The following is an 18,656-nucleotide window of genomic DNA, read 5'->3' on the forward strand; positions in this document are numbered from 1 at the left end:
TGATCAATGTGGGGCAGCTTTCACAAAGCAGAGTCACCTAAAAAGACATCAATGCATTCACACTGGAGAGAAGCCGTACAGCTGTGATCAATGTGGGGCAGCTTTCACACAGCAGGGTACCCTAAAAATACATCAACGCATTCACACTGGAGAGAAGCCGTACAGCTGTGAACAATGTGGGGCAGCTTTCACAAAGCAGAGTCACCTAAAAAGACATCAATGCATTCACACTGGAGAGAAGCCGTACAGCTGTGATCAATGTGGGGCAGCTTTCACACAGCAGGGTACCCTAAAAATACATCAACGCATTCACACTGGAGAGAAGCCGTACAGCTGTGAACAATGTGGGAAAACCTTTTCTTGGAGTGGTCACCTTAAAAGACACCAGCTCATTCACACTGCCTCGTTGTGAACATGTTCCAGAGCCAAGCTGTTTCCTCCTCCTCATGCCCTGATAGCTGTGTTGTTATATTCTGATCTTCTCTCCACATTGAAGGCTGACCAGCAGTAACTCTATCTTCTGAACAGCATGTATGTTGCCATGGCTACGACTACATATTACGCTCCCTCCCTTTGAAGGGGTCGTCCTGTCATTCATGTAAATAGTTTTAACCCTCTGCTTTGAACCGTAGTGGACTCAGTTCTGAGACGCAGGCAGCACAGTTGCTTTTCACCGACTGTAAGACCCAGGCGGACCCAGCAGAGCATGCTGGGAAACGCCGGCCTCTCAGCTGATCTAACAGCTGATTGGTTCTGAATCGACTTAACATGATGACGTTTTTCTAAACTTTTTATTGATTTTGAATTGGAGGGATTTTAACTGCTATTAGTTTAATTTGAAGGCGTATTCTGTCCAGAACACATGTTGTGAGGCTGATAGTGACGTTTAGAAGTCAGAGAGACTAAATCTGTTCAGATTACAGATCATCTCCAGTCTGTTGTTTATTAAAATCAGCAACGGATCACATGTAGAGCTTTTTGAGAGCTACTCTGTCATAATAAAAACAACTAGAGACTGTGGACCAGCTGATATATGGATCTGAGAACGTTTCATTAAATCGGACCACAGTGTTCCTGTCACTTCCTGTCCAGCCTGAAGGCTGCGGAAACATCTGGAAACTGTCCAACTTGGGAGCGGATTCTGGTCCCCGTCCCCCGGCTCTCGTCCCCTTTACAGGCGAGGCGCAGCTCGTGTCCAACGAGCCTCATGTGAACTGTCCCGCTCTGTCCTCTACAACTCAAGGGACAGATGTGCAGACAGTGACTATTGAGTCTTGTAACTGCGAGGTATTTTCCAACTAAATAACACAAATGAGTATAACCTTTATAGTAACCAATAGAAATAATTAGGTACTTTTCAGATGATTGTAACTGGTTAAGTAGAAGTAAAGAATGTGATGTATTTGGTGTAACAATTATAATGTAATCAACTAAAATGTGATTATAACCAGAAGACAGAATGAAGGAGGTTATGATTTTAAATGAGATTATGAATAAGCATGTGATGAAATGTGTGTAGAGAATAAGGAAGTGAGAGGGAGATGTTAGGACACGCCCAGAGCTGGAAGGGAAATGTTTGTGCAGAGCAGAGATGTGTGTATCTGAAAATGTGTGTGTAGAGGAAAGTTAGAGATGTTGTTCCAAGAAAGATGTAAAAAGGGAAGACAAAGAGCGAACAGCGTTATTCCTCGGCGGATCTCAGAAGGCAATGGACTGGACCCAGAACAGCACCGGACCACAGGACCTCCAATAAAAGATTGGGATTTGAACAGCAAACAGCTGGAGAACACTTCAGAAATCCTCTTCAGTGGATTTTATGGGACAGACCACAGAGGGTAACCACGACGACCAGCCCAACTGAAGAGTCCTGGGACTCTGAAGTTATTCTCTGATTCAGCTGCAGCGTTGAACGGAGGTTCAGCTGAAAACCCGAGAAACACAAAGCTAAAAATATATGTACTGTTTGAAGTGTGAAGAGTAACTCACAGCTAAAATATATATATGTAACCCATGATATATATTGTTTTGATGAAAGTATGAACTAAATATTAGAAACAGCTAAAAACAAATATTCTTTAGGTGTGACCTTTGACCTTTTAAGGGTGCTAAGGGTCACACTTACTGTTTCAGTGGATCTGGTCTGGACATGTCCTCTGCTGTGGCCCCCTGTATGATTACGTAGTGGTGGAAATACCCTGGTCTCCAGAAGGGGGGGGGGGGGGGGGTTTAGCCTTGACTTTGACTATAAATATGAGTTGATGTGGACTCTCTCTTAAGCACAAGCATGCCCACTTATCGGGTTTTTTTCTATTATCTGATTTTGATAGTCTCTGCTTTTAGAGCAGAAAGAGAAAAGATTATTTCTGTAATGTGTACTTGTTTTTTGATTATTCACTAAATAATTAAACTACCTGAGCTTGTTGTGAGCTAGGAGACCAAAAGACTTGTATTCCTTGATTTTAGTCATTTAATTTCTCTCTCTCACCCCTCAGCTTTCCGAGGGCAGAAGTTTCCCCCCGTGAGGGTAGTTAAGACTCCTCTTTAACCACCTGGGCGAGTTGCAGCCCGGCGGGGATCGACATAGACAGTCAGACCTCCTGTTATCGCCTATTGGGGGGGCATTTCCCCACCAAGCACTTAGCCTCTCTCGGACCGGAGACCAACGAAGGCTAGCGGGCGTCCTTGAGAAGGACGGGACCTCCGGGGACCCTGGGAGGAACGGTTCCTGACCATGAGTACTAAAGAAAAATCATTGGTTGTAAAGATCCCCTCGGGCAGTGCTTAAAATATACAGGGTTAGGGTTAGGGGGACAAGAGCCCGTTAGTGGGGGACGTCTGGGGTAAAAATCAGAAAAGGCCTCTTGCCTCGCCTCCGGTTTCCCTGATCCGGGCGGAAATAGAACGAATTATTACTAAATAGAAATTACTAATTAATTTTAAGAAGTGCTAAATTAGCATATCACTATCTGTGGATCAAAAATCTAGCATTTATACAATCAGGAAAGTATCAAAGTAACTCCTTTTAAAATTGGCCTAACCATCCGCCCAGCTGATAGTAACGGGTGTTATTATACGGCAGAAGTGGGCATAGTAGGGACGATGTTGTTTATTTTGTTGTTTTCCATAATCTGAGCCAGTGGAAGCATGTAGAAGTTAAACAGAAGAGGCCCCAGAATGGCGCCTTGGGGAACTCCGCACGTCATATTTGTACGCTCACATGTATAATTACGTATTGACACAAAGTAATCCCTATTCTGTAAGTAGGATTCAAACCAGTTTAGTACTGAGCCAGAAAGGCCAACTCCAATCGGTCTAGTAATATGTGGCCCTATTTGGGGGGGGGGGTCTCAGCCAGTGTGCTGTCGAGTGGGGGGGGGGGAGTCGTAGATAGTATTTTGAATAGCATTCTCCTCTCACTTATTTCATTTATTGATTTATTTCTATTTCTTGTGTTGATTGATTTACACTTCATAGTTACCAGGTTGTATTATATGTATCTGATGACATCATCAACACATTAATTTGATGCATCATGACACACGTTATGTAGACGATATCTATTTAAACCTCTGTTAAACCCACAGACATTTATTATAACTTCCAGAAGAAATCAGTTTCTAAAGACACCAAATATGTCAAGATGAAGTTTGAGTTCATTTGCAAACAAATGATGCAAAACATCCACATTTATTAATATTTGATGAGCAGCCACAGAAAACATATAGCTGAATATTTGATTGTGTCATGAAGCTTCATTTAAGTTGGATTTCAGTTGAGGATGATCTTTATTGTTGAGAATAAAGTTGAACTTTCAGTATTAGTGCCAGACATAAAACAATAATCAGAGATAGAAGTTGTTGTTTTTTGCATTTTGAGAATAAAGTTGAAAGAAATCAAAGTCTAAATCTCCTTTTGTCTTAATTTAGGACAAGCACTTCTTTTTAAATGAGCTCCTTTGATTCTCGACTTTTAAAAAGCACATTGTGTCGAATAATAAAAGTTGTTAAATTGTCACTTTCATGTTTTCTAACATTATTAGCTGATTATAATTGTGCAGTGGGCCGACATCAAAATTGCAGTTTAGAATTAATTTTGATTGTATTCACCACATTATATGAGTTGAAAAATACTGAAAATTTTGAGTGAATTACTCCCTAATTATAAGTTGAGGGATATCAATAATTATAAGATAACATTAGAATAATTTAAGGCAACTGTAAATGTAATTTTTATTTTATATACACTTAAAACTTTTAAAAACATCACCAAAATATTTTTGTGTAAACTGTTACAAAATAATTTTTGAGTTCTGTGAACTTATTAGTGTTTACAGTGAATTTTGAGTGTAATCTAAATATCAGGAATAATGTTGGAATATGGAGAATAAGTCACTAGGTATTTTTCTTGACTACACCTATGATTTCAGTCATAACCTCACTTAATTCAGGGGAAAGTTGCCTGGATGCAAGTGCTTCTCTGTGTATAATACAGTGTGTCCACTCAGCATGAGGTGAGGCTGTCTTGATGAGTGCCCTAAGTCCTTTTCTCTTCCCTGCCATGGTTTGTGCACCATCACTGCAAACACCAATGCAGTTCTCCCACTTTAGCCCATTCTCAGTCAAAAAGGAGTCCAGAATTTTGAATAGCTCTTCAGCTGTGGCTCTGTCTCTGACCTATTTACAAAAAAGAAGATCCTCACACAGGGAGTTTGACAAGTCAAAACGTACATAAGCAATAAACAGACAGTCTTTGTTGCTGTCAGTTGCTTATCGGCGTGATTGGGGTGTAACGTATTCAAGTGACGCGCTAATTTATTTGGCTTCATGCTGTCCGCTGCGAGCATTTTTAGACACAGCAAACACACAGCACACACACAGCACACACCACACACACACACAGCACACACACAGCACACACACAGCACACACACCGGTCTTTCCTCTTCTCCAGCTGTAGTCACAGTGAAGCCGAGCGCTAAATACGCTTCGTCATATTTCCTCGTCTTTGCTTTCGGGGGACTTTCTTTTGTCTCATCATCTTTGTCTCTCTCCGCTTTTCTTGTCATCCCTGTTAAAAACTTTTTCATGTTGGGGGTTGTTATGTTGAATAACGGAGGCTATAGACATAACGCAGTTCGAGCTTTCTGTTGACTCAACACTGGTAACCAAGGCTTGTAAGTCGTAAAATGTTGCACTGTCGCAAACGTGACAGAAGTAACAATGAGAGCGCCACTGCCGCCTACTGTAGTGGATGCTCAATTACACTTTATTCTAGTACGGCCCAAAAAAAAAAGCCTGTTCACCAGGGTCACACGCGCCCCCCCCCAGGTATCGCACCGCGCCCCCACTATTTGAGAAGCACTGGGTTAGTAGATGGGAGTGTTACAGTCATGGTTGGACATTTGAAATAATATATATTTTTAAAAGAGTTCCAGTGCGGTTGTGATATCATTTCTCTGCGTGAAGTCAATAATCATCTCCAGCCAAAGACTAATTAGTTCTTGAGTGTCGGTGCATCTGATATCTATCTTCTCTTTATCCCTGAACCAGGACATCGCTGAAAGGATTTAAGTAGTGATCCACCTGGAGCTGCTATGTTTTTGCAGGTAATGTTGGAGGCTGATCACAACCTGGTTACACTATGGAACAATAGTAACGTTGGAATGTCGGTTTAGCACAAAAGTGTGTGTGTGTGTGTGTGTGTGTGTGTGTGTGTGTCCCAAGATGGCGTCGTTATGTCCCGCCCTACTCTGCCTCTGATTGGCTAGTGCACGTTGCCTTCGTTGGTCGGATTGGTTACGTTAAGGCATGAGGAGTGTGATTGGTTAAGGTTGCGGAAAGAATGCAATGGTAAGCCAATCAGAGCGGAGTAAGCAGGATAGGGCGGGACATCCCGTCGCCGTCTGGAGGAAACGTAAACACACGTGGAGCACACTCCTCTTCTCATGCTGGACAAGTTGTTGTTGTTACTATGGAGATATAAATCGTCCTTACAGAGTTTTGCTCGCTTTGGACTCACAATAGGAACACAACTGTAACGTTTCTGCTGTCCTGCGTCTGATTGTGTACCTGAACGCACCGCAGAGTCTCCGGTGGTGAGTACCGTTCCAGCTGGTCATATTTACCCGTTCAACAGCAGGGTGGACACTGAACTTCAGCAAGTCGCACTCTTCCTTTCAGCTCTAATAACATATTCATCACGTTCCCACGTCTTAGGCTAGCTACTGGAAAGTTTAGAGAGCTAACCTACAGCTTATTCTACATTACATGAGCTAACGTTAGCCCACAAATACATGGAGCTAGCTAAGCTACAGCAACACGGAGCTAGCTAAGCTACAGCACACGGAGCTAGCTAAGCTACATCAACACGGAGCTAGCTAAGCTACAGCAACACGGAGCTAGCTAAGCTACAGTAAACGGAGCTAGCTAAGCTACAGCTACACGGAGCTAGCTAAGCTACAACAACACGGAGCTAGCTAAGCTACAGCAACACGGAGCTAGCTAAGCTACAGCAACACGAGCTAGCTAAGCTACAACAACACGGAGCTAGCTAAGCTACAGCACACGGAGCTAGCTAAGCTACAACAACACGGAGCTAGCTAAGCTACAGCAACACGGAGCTAGCTAAGCTACAGCAACACGGAGCTAGCTAAGCTACAGCAACACGGAGCTAGCTAAGCTACAGCAACACGGAGCTAGCTAAGCTACAGCAACACGGAGCAAGCTAAGCTACATCAACACGGAGCTAGCTAAGCTACAGCAACACGGAGCTAGCTAAGCTACAGCAACACGGAGCTAGCTAAGCTACAGCAACAATTTATTTTTCTAGTTGTCCCTTTCTGATTGTTCTGTATGAACGTTAATTGTACACAGAATTAGATATAGATTATAGAGATGTGTGCATATGGTTGTAACACGTTCTCCCGTTGTGAATAAGGGTTTGAAATTAAGCCTAAAGTCCTTGGTCCATTTTCCGAGGAACATTAATTCCCTCTGCTCACTTTTAAGGCAAAGGCTAAATAATAATACATTTTATTTATAGAGTGCTTTACATGGTAGGCTAGTCCAAGGCTAAGTAGATATTTTTACACCCTCACACATTCAGTCGGGTCCGCTATGTCGGGCTTTTTCTCTCCGTTTGATAAGAGCCGTATTTCCCTTTTTACATATTATATTCTTCCCCTCCTCGTTACTGTCCATTAGAAGCTGCTGCTCATTGGGTGAAACATTTGGCGCATGCGTCTTCTCATCTCTGCATCAAGAAATCTGGGATCGATACCGTGGTCTATTTAAGAAAGCCGTGAACGTGCACTTATCCTGGCTATCTCCACCTGGCTTGACATAGCTCCACCTGTTCATCCTGGTTATCTCCACCTGGCTGGACATAGCTCCACCTGTTCATCCTGGTTATCTCCACCTGGCTGGACATAGCTCCACCTGTTCATCCTGGTTATCTACACCTGGCTGGACATAGCTCCACCTGTTCTTCCTGGTTATCTACACCTGGCTGGACATAGCTCCACCTGTTCATCCTGGTTATCTCCACCTGGCTGGACATAGCTCCACCTGTTCATCCTGGTTATCTACACCTGGATGGACATAGCTCCACCTGTTCATCCTGGTTATCTCCACCTGGCTGGACATAGCTCCACCTGTTCATCCTGGTTATCTCCACCTGGCTGGACATAGCTCCACCTGTTCATCCTGGCTCGGCAAACGTGCAACCGATTAAGCCGCGATGAGCAGGTCACACTAAGTCAAGCTGCGCTTTTTCACTTATCCTGGATATCTTTATTCTACTTTCATGCAACAGGCCCCAGGACGGGTGTTTCCTGGCATTGATCCTCTGTCTTATTCTCCAAGGAGAGAGGGACATCTACCAAAAGCCCTTTTCAACATTTAGTTTGCAGGTATTTTTATTTTGTTTGTCTTCTCACACTAATGTGGCTACCAGCACACAATGATTTATTTTTCTCTTCATTAACAAAGAACAGTTACAGAGCCAGTATGTAAACATTCAAAAGTCAATACCAGTAAAAAACAATAAAATAAATGAATTGAAGTGTAGTGTGAATAAAGTCAGATGTATCACCGGTACATAGGGCGGAGTTACCTCTTGTATACAACTCCTGATGGTTTATTTGAACATTTATTTTTGATAATGACAATGCCCCAGAGGAATATACGTAACTACTAGATATATACTATAACTACTGCCCCTCTAAGAAGGAATATACCACTACATTACTGACCCTCTAAGAAAGAATATACCACTACATTACTGACCCTCTAAGAAAGAATATACCACTACATTACTGACCCTCTAAGAAAGAATATACCACTACATTACTGCCCCTCTAAGAAGGAATATACCACTACACTACTGACCCTCTAAGAAGGAATATACCACTACATTACTGACCCTCTAAGAAGGAATATACCACTACATTACTGACCCTCTAAGAAGGAATATACCACTACATTACTGACCCTCTAAGAAGGAATGTACCACTACATTACTGACCCTCTAAGAAGGAATATACCACTACTGACCCTCTAAGAAGGAATATACCACTACATTACTGACCCTCTAAGAAGCTGCCGTACATATCTATATTATATTATATGTACTACTGCATATTCTCTGGGCGTGACTAATAACTGGAGTGTGGAGAGGAACTCGTCATACTTTAGTAACGGCTCGTCCTCGGTGTCCGGTAGCGCTGCTCCACAGACGTCTCAGACTCTTGTTTGAATGTCCTCCACTTCTTCAGGAACGGCGTGCAGACAGAGGTCATGGCGTCGGCTGTAGCGGTCGACCTCGTTGATTTCCAGTTCCACGTCAGTAACGTTTTTCTGAAGCTGCTCGCAGGTTTCTTTAAGACCCCGTTCTGTCTTCCCAGGTCCAGAACTTCTTTAGGGCAGAAGTCCAGTTCCTTTTTTAAGACCGTCCCTTTGAACTGTGTTGTAGTGGACATCGGTTGGTCTGCTCTTTCTCTTTTATTCTTCTCAATGACAGCTGAAATAATTGTGTTCTGCAGCTCAGAGAGCGACGGTTCTGTCGGTTTGGCGGGGACGTGTTTTCTCCGTGACCTCTTGTCTTCTTAGGGTGGTGTTTCACAGGTGTAGCAGGAGAGGAACTGCAGTCTTCACCATGTACATGTTCCGTTTGTCTTTATTAATTACAACCTCCATATCTTCCAGTCGCGGGAGTTCATCTTTCTCCAAGTTGCCCATCGCTAGCATGTGCTAACGTTAGCTTTAGCTTACAGCTAGAAACCGATAGCTCCACCTCTCGTAGTTTCAGACCTCTGCTTCTTCAAATACAAATATGAACTTCTTTAGGCAACGTAATGTAGTTACATTAATAATGTGTGCAGTAATTCCCACATTATTATTCGCTAGTACGACTTCTCATGTCGCCATCCCGAGTCAACCTCCGGTCCGCCGGGTCCTACAGTCGGTGAAAAGACACTGAGCCGCCTCGCTCTCATCAGATTGTCGTTGCCTACGTGTGCACGACGTCAAAGCAAGTCTACCCAGCACGCAACGGCCTTTTATCGGCAAATTTTTAATTCAATTTTAATCTGTTTATTGATGAAATTACAATTTACACTCTATGTCCACACTTTGTTAGTAATCACACACAGTCCTGAACTACACACACACACATGCTCAGGATCTATACATGCATGTCAGAGTGAGTGGGCTGCCAGCTGAACCAGCGCCTTCAGTGGTTGGGGGGGAGGGGGGGTATGGTGCCTTGCTCAATTGCACCTGTCATTGCCCAGGAGGTGAAGTGGCATCTCTCCAGCCACCAATCCACACTCGCTACTTTTTTTGGTCCACACTGGGACCTGAACCAGTGACCCTCCGGTTCCCAACCCAACTCCCTACGGAATGAGCTACTGCCAGCCTACGCAGACCTGGCTCATCTCCAACGAGCCGAATATCAGAGGGAGACTCTCAGAAAGAATGAAGCTCCGCCACATTTCTAACGTCTTGGCCTTTCTGCTTTAGTGTTTCTAATATTACACAGAGATACCTGACACTCTGAAGTCCTATGGACCGGTCCCCTCATCAGCCCTCGCATTGTCTCCATTCAAACAGAAGATCTGTCTAGTAAAACATGGTCAGCTAGAATTCACTCACACCTCCCATTAGTTCTTCTAACCCTTGTATCATTATCTCTGCATGTTTCCCCCTTGGGTCTACCAAAGGAGTCCTCAGCAGACGGCAAGCTGGCCACCGTAGCAGTAAAGGAGGAGGAGGAGGAGGAGCAGCCTGCAACAGTGAAGGAGGAAGAGGAGGAGGAGTATGTGGTGGAGAAGGTTTTGGACCGCAGAGTGGTGAAGGGAAGAGTAGAGTTTCTGCTGAAATGGAAGGGGTTCTCAGAGTAAGTATGAGTCTATAATATTAATACTTGGTGTTCTTGGTCCTGATATATTTAATATATTTACATATTGCAAATAAATGTCAGCATTGTATCACGCCCTCAAAGTTGAAGGTTTGGTATTTAGACTCTTAGTTGCAGACCCACAAAAAACCTTAGAAATAGAAAAAAGGACTAATAGGAATGATGAATTAGAGTGAGAATGGATTGTCTAAAAACAAAGTGTGAGGAGATGTTCTTCTGTCTGCACTCACCTTTCCAGTGAGGAGAACACATGGGAGCCGCAAGACCACCTGGACCTGGACCTTATCACCGAGTACATGCAGAAACACGAGGAGGAGGAGGGCAAGAGGAAAGGTGTCAGGGAGGCCTCGGGAGACTCAGAGGAGCGAGGGAGCAAGAGGAAGAAGGAGGAGGTGAGTGAAGGAAAGAGGTTACTCCAGACTGAAGACTCCCAGAAATCTAATCTCAATATTAATGAATGCCCAAAGACGGTTTCACAAATGTCTTTTAGGATTTATATATCATACCATAATTCCTCAAAGAAGAACCGGTAGTCATTAAACTCCGCCCTCTGATAGTGGTCGGGGGGGCAACACGGGCAAATAAAGGCCGGGGGAAATCAGAGTGGATAATCTCCTCAGGGCCTTTCATATAAGGTGCATTCAAGTGCATCGTAATGTACATTTCTACCAGTTTAATTTAACAGATTATACATGCCAATGTCAAGTGATGAAGTTTTATTTAAGGGATGCGTGGATATGCAAAACCTACTTTTCAAAACTCGTCCTACGTTCACTGACCGATCTGCCTGAAACTCGGCATATAGCATCTTGAGGTTGCTGTTACAAAACGTTACTGAATTAATTTTCTTTGGTTCTCAAATGTGTAAATTACAAAATATGATTTTTTTTGTAAATAGAGACCCGCTTTTTTTTTCATCCCGCTCTGAGACTCGGGACCAAATCTGTACAAAGGTTCATAAACAGTATATATATATATATATATATATCTGAACTGCCCATGCGATCTTTACCATATTGGAAGTGTTTGATCTAGAGCCACTCCTAAGGCCACACATATAATGGTGTACTGATTGGTTTAAATGGGCGTGGCCCAGTACACCCCCAAAATCCTTTTTAGGAACAAACAAACAACTCAACAACAATTCTTTTGATCTTGTTTTTTTGTGCTAGACGAAATGTCTTCAACAAACTTTAACCAAGTCCAGTTGCTTTTGATTTGAACCCTTTTTGGATACTTTATCCTGGATGACTCAGAACCTTTACATACATCAAAGCTATTTTTTAAACCTCCATGATCACGACAAATGCGCCGGTGTTTGTCGGTGGCATCAGTGATCCTCAGCAGTTTTATTTCAGAGCTCAGCAGAAAGCTCTGCTGAGCTTCAGAAATGCTTGAGGAAATGTAGCTTGTGTGGACAATACCACGTTACTTGCTCAATAAAAGAGGTAAACCTCTGAAAAGCTGTTTGATTCAGAAACCAGACACGCTACTGAGAAGTAGTTAAACTAGTATTGTTACTGCCCAATACTGCTGGAGATACAAGTTTGATTTAGCAACAACAACTAGCTAAAACAAAAGGTCAACTGGTGCCCCTCATTGCTAATGTCTACCAGGGACAATGGTTCCAAATTACTTTACTGCAGTAGACCTAGTCCAGCAACATAGAGACAACATGATAACCCCTACAGATACAAGTGCAGTATAAAAATCTGTGGGAAAATGTTACATTTGCAACTTTCCCGGCACTAAAAATCCTGGATGATCCACTATGTGTTACCGCCTGGCTAAAGGCTGGCAATAAAAAGGGAGGCCACACATGAATTGATCAGAAGTAGTTTATTTATCACAAACAACAAACACTGAATGTTACATTTCCCATAATGCAACTCCATAATGGGGATGTTGATTTGAACCCTTCATGGATACTATATCCTGGTGCCCCTCATTGCTAATGTCTATCAGGGACAATGGTTCCAAATTACTTAAATGGTAGACCCCCCATGTGTTACCGCCTGGCTAAAGGCTGGCAATAAAAAGGGAGGCCACACATGAATTGATCAAAAGTACTTTATCAGAAACTAACAAACACTGGATGTTACATTTCCTAAAATGCAACTCCATAATGGGGATGTTGGCAGATAATTAAGAAAGGTAATGCATCTATCAAACTCTGTTCCACAGACATGCTCTAAATATGGACATAGTTTCTAGTTTAAGATAGATCTCTACAGCGGCACCTCACTAACTCACTCTCTGTTTTTCTGTCTAGAAACGGAGAGGAAGAGGAGTCAAACATCACCGCTGTCAGCACTGTGACAAAACCTTCACAACATCAGAACATTTAAAGATTCATCAGAGAGTTCACACTGGAGAGAAGCCGTACAGCTGTGATCAATGTGGGGCAGCTTTCACACAGCAGAGTATCTTAAAAAGCCATCAACGCATCCACACTGGAGAGAAGCCGTACAGCTGTGATCAATGTGGGAAAACCTTTTCTCAGAGTGGTAGCCTTAAAAAACACCAGCGCATTCACACTGGAGAGAAGCCGTACTGGTGTGAACAATGTGGGGAAACCTTTTCTGAGGGCGGTAGCCTTAAAAAACACCAGCGCATTCACACTGGAGAGAAGCCTTACTGGTGTGAACAATGTGGGAAAACCTTTTCTGTGGGTGGTAGCCTTAAAAAACACCAGCGCATTCACACTGGAGAGAAGCCGTACTGGTGTGAACAATGTGGGAAAACCTTTTCTGAGGGTGGTAGCCTTAAAAAACACCAGCGCATTCACACTGGAGAGAAGCCGTACTGGTGTGAACAATGTGGGAAAACCTTTTCTCGGAGTGATAGCCTTAAAAGACACCAGCGCATTCACTCTGCCTCGTTGTGAACATGTTTCAGAGCCAAGCTGTTTCCTCCTCCTCATGCCCTGATAGCTGTGTTGTTATATTCTGATCTTCTCTCCACATTGACAGTAACTCTATCTTCTGAACAGCATGGATGTTGTCCTGGCTACGACTACATATTACGCTCCCTCCCTTTGAAGGGGTCGTCCTGTTGTTCATGTACAGGTGCAACTCAAAAAATTATTTTCATTTTCAAATTCATTCATTTCAGTAATTAAACTTAAAAGGTGAAACTAATATATTATCAAGACTCATTACATGCAAAGTGAGATATTTCAAGCCTTTATTTGATATCATTTTAAGGATTATGGCGGACAGCTTATGACCACCCAAATTCAAAATCTCAGAAAATTAGCATATGGTGCAAAAGTTCAGTATTGTTGGCTCAAAGTATTCCACTCTAATCATCTAATTAATCCAAAACACCTGCAAAGGGTTCCTGAGCCTTTAATTGGTCTCTCAGTCTGGTTGAGTGGAATTCACAATCCTGGGGAAGACTGCTGACCTGACAGTTGTGCAGAAAACCATCATTGACCCCCCCCCCCCCTCCAGGAGGGAAAGCCTCAACAGGTAACTGCAAAGGAAGTTGGATGTTCTCAAAGTGCCGTATTAAGGCACATTAATAGAAAGTTAAATGGAAGGGAAAAGTGTGGAAGAAAAAGGTGCACAAGCAGGGATGACCGTACCCTGGAGAGGATTGTCAGGAAAAGGCCATTCAAATGTGTGTGTGTGTGTGTGTGTGTGTGTGTTGTGTGTGGGGGGGGGTTCACAAGGAGTGGCCTGAGGCTGGAGTTACTGCATCAAGAGCCACCACACACAGACGGGTCCTGGACATGGGCTTCAAATGTCGTATTCCTCTTGTCAAGCCGCTCCTGAACAACAAACGTCAGAAGCATCTTACCTGGGCTAAAGAAAACAAGACCTGGTCTATTTCTCAGTGGAGAGGCCCACAATCCAAGATACTTGAAGTCCAGTGTGAAGTTTCCACAGTCTGTGTTGGTTTGGGGAGCCATGTCCTCTGCTGGTGCTGGTCTACTGGGCTTTATTAAGTCCAGAGTCAGCGCAGCCGTCTACCAGGACATTTCAGAGTACTTTATGCTTCCTTCAGCAGACAAGCTTTATGGAGATGCTGACTTCATTTTTCAGCAGGACTTGGCACCTGCCCACACGGCCAAAAGTACCAAAACCTGGTTCAATGACCATGGGATTACTGTGCTTGATTGGCCCACAAACTCTCCTGACCTGAACCCCATAGAGACCGAACAATGCAGAAGAGCTGAAGGCCGCTATTGTAGCATCCTGGTCTTCCATAACCTGTCCTGCCTGGAGGCTGCGGAAACATCTGGAAACTTTCCGACTTGGGAGCGGATTCTGTCCCCGTCCCCCGGCTCTCGTCCCCTTTACAGACGAGGCGCAGCTCGTCTCCAACGAGCCTCATGTGAGCTGTCCCGCTCTGTCCTCTACAACTCAAGGGACAGATGTGCAGACAGTGACTATTGAGTCTTGTAACTGCGAGGTATTTTCCAACTAAATAACACAAATGATTATAACCTTTATAGTAACCAATAGAAATAATTAGGGACTTTTCAGATGATTATGGAACTGGTTAAGTAGAAGTAAAGAATGTGATGTATTTGGTGTAACAATTATAATGTAATCAACTAAAATATGATTATAACCAGAAGACAGAATGAAGCAGGTTATGATTTTAAATGTGATTATGAATAAGCATGTGATGAAATGTGTGTGTAGAGAATAAGGGAAGTGAGAGGGAGATGTTAGGACACGCCCAGAGCAGGAAGGGAAATGTGTGTGCAGAGCAGAGATGTGTGTATCTGAAAATGTGTGTGTATGTGAGGAAAGTTAGAGATGTGTGTGTTCCAAGAAAGATGTAAAAAGGGAAGACAAAGAGCGAACAGCGTTATTCCTCGGCGGATCTCAGAAGGCAACGGACTGGACCCAGAACAGCACCGGACCACAGGACCTCCAATAAAAGATTGGGATTTGAACAGCAAACAGCTGGAGAACACTTCAGAAATCCTCTTCAGTGGATTTTATGGGACAGACCACAGAGGGTAACCACGACGACCAATCCAACTGACTTGCCTTGACTTTGACTATAAATATGAGTTGATGTGGACTCTCTCTTCAGCGCATACCCACTTATCGGGTTTATCTATTCTCTGATTTTGATACTCTCTGCTTTTAGGGCAGAAAGGGAAAAGATTATTTCTGTAATGTGTACTTGTTTTTTGATTATTCACTGAATAATAAAACTACCTGAGCTTGTTGTGAGCTAGGAGACCAAAAGACTTGTATTCCTTGATTTTAGTCATTTAATTTCTCTCTCTCACCCCTCAGCTTTCTGAGGGCAGAAGTTTCCCCCCCGTGAGGGTAGTTAAGACTCCTCTTTAACCACCTGGGCGAGTTGCAGCCCGGCGGGGATCAACATTGACAGTAGGGTGACCACCTGCTAATAAGCCCAAGGGGGGACAAGTGGTATGTTTCTGAGGGACAATGTGGGACACTGCCTGGCGAAGCGGTGCCCCCCCCCCCCCACGGGCAGGCTCACTAATACTGGTTTACCCATTTCTAGCACCTTGCATAGTATATTGATAATGCCCTATGCCCCTGAACATGTGTAACTGCTGATGTAAGCTCAGGAATAGGCCAACCAATGTGTATTTTTTTCTAAATAAAGATTAATATTTTGAAATCTCATACAATTATAATATAATTGACAGATGCACTTCCACTTAGATTTACTTAAGCTATTTAATTTTATTTTTCATTACAATTTATTCACTTTAAATGCATTATAATATAAAATTATAGGACTAACAGGAATTGTAGTTGCTCAACAGGAACAGTTTAAACTAAAGAGTCTTCCCAGTCTTCCTTGTACCCCCCTTCTCTTTCTAACTGATGGTGGGGGGGTCTCAGACTGCTCAGACTCGGGCTCTTTCTCCAGTTTTTGAATTGGAAAGCGCGTTCCTAAAAGTCCCTTCCCAGTGTCTGGTGTGCACGTGCCTGCGCTGTCATGACAACGAATCGGAGGGATTTTAACTATTTGGCTGATTTAAAGTCCTATTCTGTACATGGCTGATAGAGACGTTTAGAAGTCAGAGAGACTAAATCCGTTCAGATCACAGATCATCTCCAGTGTGTTGTTAATTAAAATCAGATCATCAGATCGCATGTAGAGCACTTTGAGAGCTACAATTAAAACTAGAGACTGTTCCAGCTGATATGTGGTCTGATTATATTTTATTAAATCGGAATCGCACCACAGTGTTAAAGTCACTTCCTGTTCTGGAATCGGCTGGAACTGCCCGACTTTACCGCAGCTTTTAGTGTCCCCCCCCCACCACCCCCCGGCTGCTCTCGTCTACTTTACAGGCGCAGTTCATGTCCAACGAGCCTAATGTTCGTTTGGCTGCCTCGGGCTCCAAGATATAGAGCGACCAACTTTTTTTTTTGAGCAAGCATTGATTATGCGTGACACGGTCTCAATTTGCGGGACGCGTGAATTGGGCTTCAAACGCTGTGCGCGCACGCGCTACGCGGGACGGGTGGTCACCCTAATTGACAGTCAGACCTTCTGTTATCTCCTAGTGGGGGGCATTTCCCATCCGCTCTGCTGGTCAGAGCCTCCGAGCACTTAGCCTCTCTCGGACCGGAGACCAACAAAGGCTAGCGGGCGTCCTTGAGAAGGAGGGGACCTCCGGGGACCCTGGGAGGACCGGTTCCTGACCGTGAGTACTAAAGAAAAATCATTGGTTGTAAAGATCCCCTTGGGCAGTGCTTAAAATATACAGGGTTAGGGTTAGGGGGACAAGAGCCCGTTAGTGGGGGACGTCTGGGGTAAAATCTGAAAAGACCTCTTGCCTCGCATCCGGTTTCCCTGATCCGGGCGGGGGCCCTTTTAAATTTAGCAAGGGTGTGTGTGTCTCTAGTAAAAAGAAATGAAACTAATTATTACTAATTATAATAATTACTAATTCATTTAAAAAGTGTTAAATTAGCAAATCAATGTGTGTGGATCAAAAATCTAGCATTTACACAATCAGGGAAGTATCAAAGTAACTCCTTTTAGTATAGGCCTAACCACCCCCCCCCCGCTGATAGTAACGGGGGTTATTATACGGCAGAAGTGGGCATAGTAGGGACGGGGGGGGGGGGGGTTACTGAGGGGAAGGTATAAAAGGAGTTAGCGCTCAATGAGAATGGTTACTGGACTATAATGTTGAAAAAGAGAAATAAGTACGAAGCTAATGGTGACACTCCAGTCCTTCTCTCTCTGAAGTCTCCTCCTCAGAAGGTGGGGGTGTTTGTGGACTATGAGGAGGGTCTGGTCTCCTTTCATGACGTAGATGCTGCAGCTCTTATCTACTCCTTTATTGGCTGCTCCTTCACTGAGAAACTCTTCCCATTCTTCTGTCCCTGTCCTAATGATGGTGGTAAAAACTCTGCCCCTCTGATCATCTCTCCTGTCAGAGTAAACTAATCACTGATCTCATTTCAGGTATTGATTCATTTTCAATCAAGGGAACAAATGTACATATTAATATATTTTACATCTTATTTTCTACAGAATCTATTTCCTGAGGTGACTGATTTACACTTTATTACATTTATTATCATATTTTAAATGTGCAGCAATTCTTTCCAAAGTGAATCAAACTTCATCTTGACATATTTGGTGTCTTTAGAAACTGATTTCTTCTGGAAGTTATAATAAATGTCTGTGGGTTTAACAGAGGTTTAAATAGATATCGTCTACATAACGTGTGTCATGATGCATCAAATTAATGTGTTGATTATGTAATCAGATCCACATTTATTAGTATTTGATGAGCAGCCCCAGAAAACATATAGCTGAATATTTGATTGTGTGATGAAGCTTCATTTAAGAGTGAGGCCTATTCCATCCCATAATGTCTCCAGAACACAGTATGTGTCCTTGTTATACCGGGTAGAAAAAGTTAATGGATGGTTCTATCTTGGGTGAAAAGTCTTTTGGATAATTACTGGTCACTTTGGCCATTTTTTATTGGTTTCATGAATTCTGTAAGATGGTTTATGAGTCAAAGAAATGTGTAAATATGTGATTGTAGGATAAAAGTGTAAAATAAAGCAGGTGTTGAACACAAGGCCTGAGGAAGCAGTGACTTCATCACTAGAGGAAATGTTCAGGAAGCAGAGCTTTGTCAGCACTGCTGGTCTTTAATAAAAACTGGTCTACACAACAGGATGGGGACATGGTCTAATCAAATCTAGTTCAGATATCTAGAAAGTTCTTTCTCACTACACTCAAAAAATTGAAACGTTGACTTT

The 18,656-nt window shown here is 43.2% G+C and overlaps 1 long non-coding RNA gene across 1 annotated transcript; it reads right to left on the bottom strand.

Moving 5' to 3' along the window:
- Positions 1 to 509: 509 nt before the first annotated feature.
- On the bottom strand, positions 510 to 14,532 carry LOC116677953 (uncharacterized). Its single transcript, XR_004329126.1, has 3 exons — positions 14,479 to 14,532; positions 9,093 to 9,099; positions 510 to 520 (listed from the first exon to the last, which is right to left on the bottom strand). It is a non-coding gene; the product is annotated as an uncharacterized LOC116677953 (long non-coding RNA).
- Between the last annotated feature and the right edge of the window lie 4,124 nt (positions 14,533 to 18,656).

The sequence above is a fragment of the Etheostoma spectabile genome, unplaced genomic scaffold, assembly GCF_008692095.1.
Source record: "Etheostoma spectabile isolate EspeVRDwgs_2016 unplaced genomic scaffold, UIUC_Espe_1.0 scaffold00006240, whole genome shotgun sequence".
Lineage (NCBI taxonomy): Eukaryota > Metazoa > Chordata > Actinopteri > Perciformes > Percidae > Etheostoma > Etheostoma spectabile.